The sequence below is a fragment of the Myotis davidii genome, unplaced genomic scaffold (assembly GCF_000327345.1).
Source record: "Myotis davidii unplaced genomic scaffold, ASM32734v1 scaffold394, whole genome shotgun sequence".
NCBI classification, from domain to species: Eukaryota; Metazoa; Chordata; class Mammalia; order Chiroptera; family Vespertilionidae; genus Myotis; species Myotis davidii.
Window position 1 is genome coordinate 3,837,719 of NW_006287548.1, and position 5,399 is coordinate 3,843,117.

The 5,399-nt window shown below is 49.2% G+C and overlaps 1 long non-coding RNA gene across 1 annotated transcript; it reads right to left on the reverse strand.

The window, feature by feature from the left end:
* Positions 1 to 219: 219 nt before the first annotated feature.
* LOC107182412 lies at positions 220 to 2,063 on the reverse strand. The gene is made up of 2 exons (XR_001513130.1): positions 1,893 to 2,063; positions 220 to 1,811 (listed from the first exon to the last, which is right to left on the reverse strand). It is a non-coding gene; the product is annotated as an uncharacterized LOC107182412 (long non-coding RNA).
* Positions 2,064 to 5,399: the final 3,336 nt, after the last annotated feature.

Consider the following 5,399-nt stretch of genomic DNA (forward strand, 5'->3'; position numbering starts at 1 on the left):
TTCAGGGCAAGGGGTCTGACAAGGAGCCATCATGCTCTCGGCGTGTCCGCCTGAAAGCATCCGCCCCACCTCCTGTCTGTCGTCACCGCATACCTCGGAGGGCGTGCGGGTTCGGTGTGGGGCCATCACAGGAAAGCCAGTGACCACAAGAGAGTGAGTCACACACATTTTTTGGTTTCCTAGTGCATAAAAACGTTATGTTTCTACTATACTGGCCTATTAAGTGTACAATAGCATCATGGCTAAACAACAATGGACATTCTTAATTGAAAAATACTTGATCTTGCTAAAACATCCCAACCATCAGCCGAGCCTGTTGGGAAAATGGCATCAATCTACTTGCTTGACGCAGGGTTGCCACAAACCTTCAACTTGTACAAAACACAGTATCTGTGAAACACAATAAAGCGAGGTGTGCCCGGATGGCTCCTCTTTCCCGGATGAGGAAGCTGGGGTCCTGCGGGGTTGATTTACCCAAAGACAAAGAGTGAGGGCTGCTTCTTAAGGTCCAAACACCCCAAAGACACTCCCTATGCCACTTGTAATATCTATGGGTGAGAAGATACATGGAAGGGAAAAGCTACTATTAATGAAATGTAATCTCTTTAGCTAGATTGGCATTCTGTGAACTATGATAGTATCCACAGCTTTAAAGTATTATGACAATATTAATGGCAACTACTATTATCATGTACTTATTATGTGCCAAGTATTTTACTAAGTGCTCTACATGCATTGTTCATAATTCACCCACCACCCTACAGGGTAGATGGAGACCTTTATTATCCCCATTGTATAGATGAGGAAACCAAGGCTCAGAGAGATTAAGTAATTTTCCCAAGCTCACATTGGTGGGAAGTGGTGGCCTGAGAATTCAGTCTGACAGGCGTGAAGGATTTAATGCCACTTGATCCCGCCTCTTTTATTTATTTATTTTGTGGACAATGTTTGGCATGCCTCCGAATTCTCCAGTCCCTGCCTGAACCCTCAGGGCCTCCTAGGAATCGGGGACCACCAGTAAGGAGTCACTGGCTATTTGGGGAATAATGCCAAGCACGTCAAACTCAAAGGCTAACACGGGCCAAACAAATGAGGGGTGTGGCCCGGGGGCCTCGAGTTTGACATGCATGATGTAGGTGCTCAGCCCTCAGCCTAGAGTTGAGCTTCAGCTTGCTCACTGGCACAGGACCCTCCTAAATCCACCTCATGCTTGTAGCATCTCTCAGACCCCCGAGCTCCCAGTGCCTGTGTTTGCCTCTGTCTAGTCCGGCTTGTCCACGTGTCCCAGAGACCGGAGGGATGAACAGTTGAGAACCTGTTTGCAGACCATTAGAAACAATAATCACCTTGCCCGGTAACCTGATCTACCTCAAACGAAGGGTCTTGATTTTAGCAAACAGTGGAAGTGGCCTCTGTGTAAAGTGGAGGGGCGGGGCGGGGCTGAGCCAGCTCGCTGAAATGGCCTTTCTTCTGGGAAGCTGGGGTCTGTGTGGCAATCAAGCCAGGCCCACCTCCTGGGCCAAGGGGTGCTGAGCCCACACCCTTCGGGCTGTTTCTGCCCCTGGAATTCTGAAACCGGCTTCCTCTGTGTGTGGATCTGACCCAGACTCCCTCAGCGCTTTCCCTGCCCAGCCAGGGGGAGCGAGTAACTCTCCATCTGCTGCCCCCGGGACCGAGGGCAGCCACGGGATCTTTACACGTGGTCTTCCTCCATCCTCACCGCGAAGTCACAGCTACTGTACCTCCCAGGTCACAGGTGAGGGAGGCGAGACTTAGACACGGCGGTGTTCAGCTTCTAGGAATTTGGCCACCTAGGGTCAAACACGACCATTCTTAGAAATTAAATGGTATAAACTTATAAATAAATTATATTAAAAACAGGAAATAAATACTCAAAACCCATCACTTCCTAATGACTTAGCTGCATGTCCCTGGCGTCTGCTTCCGTTGCCTGTCCGGTGGACACGTGTTAGCCTGTGCCGCGCGCTTGTCTTCGTGGCCACCGCTCCGCTCTGGCAGTTCGCAACCCGCCAGGGTGGGAGTTTTTGCGCCACAGAAATCGACAAATGGACAAGCCAGGGCCTGTTCTTCCCCCCCTCCTTCCCCCCCCCCCAAAACTGGTTGTTAAACATTCACTAGTCCCCCTGTGCTGAGAGAGGTTAACTCACTTAGCAAGGTGATAGGGCGGGAGGAGGCCGGCTCCGAGAGCTTGCCACAGGCTAGGCTGCCTCTGGAAAACAGTAAAGGCTCTTCAGCGAGTTCATGCAAGGAAACAGAAGTGTCGGAGGAGGTTAAGGATGAAAAGAGGCAAAGATATTATGTGATCACAATGCGTACACCTTATTTGGATTCTGATGACAATAAACTGTAAAAAAGGATGACTTCTATGAGGCACGTGGAAATGTGAGGCTTACTCGATAATTCGATGATATTACTGGATTGTTAGTTTTTTAGGTGTAATAATGGTATTTTATTTCAGAAGCTATGAAGGCCGAGATCAGATTGGATGAGCTACCCGGAGGAACACCTGTGGGTGTGAAGACCACTGGTTCTCAGGGTGGGGGTGCTGGCCCAGCAGCGTCCGCAGCCCCTGGGAACCCGGAAAAGCAAAGCTCAGGTGCCCCTCAGACCTGCTGGGTCAGAAACTCCGAGGAGAGGCCGCTCACCTGTGTGTGCCCCTCCCCCTCCCGCACAGGTGATTCGATGCACGCTTCAGTTTGAGAACCACGAGGCTTAGACGAAGCAAGAGGCACCAGGAGTGGACTGTTGAGGCTGAGTAATAAGTACTTGGGGCGAAGGGGTTCATAAGTATGTTTGAAATTTCCTGTAACAGTTAAAAGAATAGCCCTGACCAGTTTGGCTCAGTGGCTAGAGTGTCGGCCTGCGGATTGAAAGGTCCCGGGTTCGATTCTAGTCAAGGGCAGGTACCTTGGTTGCGGGCACATCCCCAATAGGGAGTGTGCAGGAGGCAGCTGATCGATGTTTCTCTCTCATCGATGTTTCTAACTCTCTATCCCTCTCCCTTCCTCTCTGTAAAACAATCAATAAAATATATTTTAAAAAAGAATAATTAAGCCCATTGGCAGGGGGACGTGGGGGAGGGGTCACAGCTGGATGGCCCCTGGATCTAGAGGTGGACAAATGGATTCTCTTGAATGTCCTTCACAAGCATTGTATTGGTGCCAGTGTCTTTTTAAAATATATATATATTATTGGTAGCATTACAGATACCTCCCATTTTCCCGCCTATTCCCCCCCTTCTCCTAGCCCCTACCCCCCACCCCCCAGGTCTTCACTACCCTATTGCCTGTGTTCGTGGGCTATGCATATAAGAATGTCAGTTCTAGGTGCTCATGTCTTTTGAATTAAAAGTCCACGCTAATGGTTGCATTAGCAGCAGACTCCAACAGGCAGCTCGAACCCCTCCGGGCCAACTCCAACTCGAGTTTCTCTGATCAACTTCACCGCTTTCTTTGAGGCCCTGGTTTTAATAAAGTTCAATCCTGGAACCTCAGATCTCTTGGAGAAGCAACTGTTTTAATTTTCAACTTCCAACTAAAGCTGTGAGACTTGAAAACAGCCACCCACGAGACCTGCTTTATCAGCTACAGACGTGACGCAATTAATTAACCGTGCACAGCCTCTCACCACACAAGCCGCTCAGCTTCTAGGCCGGCATGGTGGTTCTGGTTTACTGAGCAGATACGGCCCCAGAGCCTGTAGCTGTTTACCTCCCGCAGGAGGGGCTGTCCTGGGCGGTGGAGTCATTAGTTGGTGTTTGCAGAGAGGCAGGAATCCAAAGAAAGCATTAGGTAAGTTTGTATTTTTATTTATTTATTTATTTTGTGTAAAAGGTACTGAAAAAGGGGCCCTTTGTCTGGGCCTGGACTCACATCCAAGGTATGTCGTTAGGTCCCTGGTTGTCCATTCGCCTCCCTCTACGTTCCCCACCCTCCTTTTCTCCAGCCCATTTTTTCCCCCTCTCTCATTTCCGCTATTTCTCCCAACTGGAAAACTCTTTGGATTTTGTCCTAGAGGACGGAAAAGGTCTGTTTGCCCATCACGTGGGACTCTTCAGGGATTTCAGTCTTTTTGGTGTAAATGCCAAACGCTTCCAAGTCCTCTGTCTTCCTAGTTCCCTTCCACCCTCTCCAAGCAGCCGTCTTTCCCTTTTTCCTTCTCTCCCCTCCCCCGCCCCTTCTCTCTTCAAAACTGTCCTATGGAGACTTCGTCCAGAAATAGCAAGGGCATCCTTTCTAGAAACTTACTTCCCAAGACTCTGGAGGGAGGAGAAGGAAAGGACTGGTTGGTCGTTTTCTTGTGGAGAAGGAGGGAGAGCAGAGCAGCAGAAGGGACACTTTTTGGAGGAGGGAGGACATTTGAACTCGGCCTGTCTTTTCTGAGCACTCCTCCTAGAAGAGCGTTTCCTACCTGCACGCTGTACGGAGCGGGAGGCAACATGCAGATTCGGGGGCCACATTCCAACCCAGCGGAATCACAGTTTCCAGGGATGGACTCTGGGAATCTGTATTTGTAATAAGCTCCTCAGCTGGTTTGGATGCCCATGGATTCAGTGCATGAGGCCTAGGGCCAATGTGTGCCTCCTACATGCCAGGTGCTGTGCGAGGGCGGGAAGAGCTCTGGCTTTGGTTTAACCTCCAGGCACCCTATAAGGAAATGAGACTTTATTTTATATATTTGTGGTATTTGTGGTAGAGCGTCCTCACACCTCCCCACAACCACCCAAAGTTGCAGTCTTGTTATACCCATTTTACAGATGAGGAAACCGAGGCTTGGAGAGGCTAGACAGTTTGTCTACGTCGTACCAATAAAACGTGGTGTTGTGGTATTGATACTTGTATATTCTGGCTCAAGTCTTTCAGAGGAGGACTGTACTGGCCGCATTTTCCATGCCAAAAACTGAAACTCGTGACCTCACAATATGGTTTTATTTTGACAGACAATGGTTTATAATATTTGCACTCTGAATGGTCCCCTTATACCCTGGGCCTGTATTAGCTTGTTTTTCACTTTGAGGATGTTTTGAAACTCAGATATGGCAGTCTTAGGCCTCGTGTGCCAAACCCACTGGGTTGGAGGCCCCAGGCTTCCTCCCCTGGTGTTGGGGATTTATGGATCTATTTTTAAATTATTCAACAATAAAGATAAATCAGGCCCTGGCCAGTGTGGCTCAGTTGGTTGGAGCATTGTCCCATAAACCAAAGTGTTTTGGGTTCGATTCCCAGTCAGGGCACATACCTAAGTTTTGAGTTCAGTCCTTGGTTGGAGCGTGTAAGAGAGGCAGCCAATCGATGTCTCTCTCTCTCTCTCTCTCTCTCTCTCTCTCTCTCTCTCTCTCCCCCCCCTCTCCCTTTCTCTCTCTCTAAAAAAACACACAC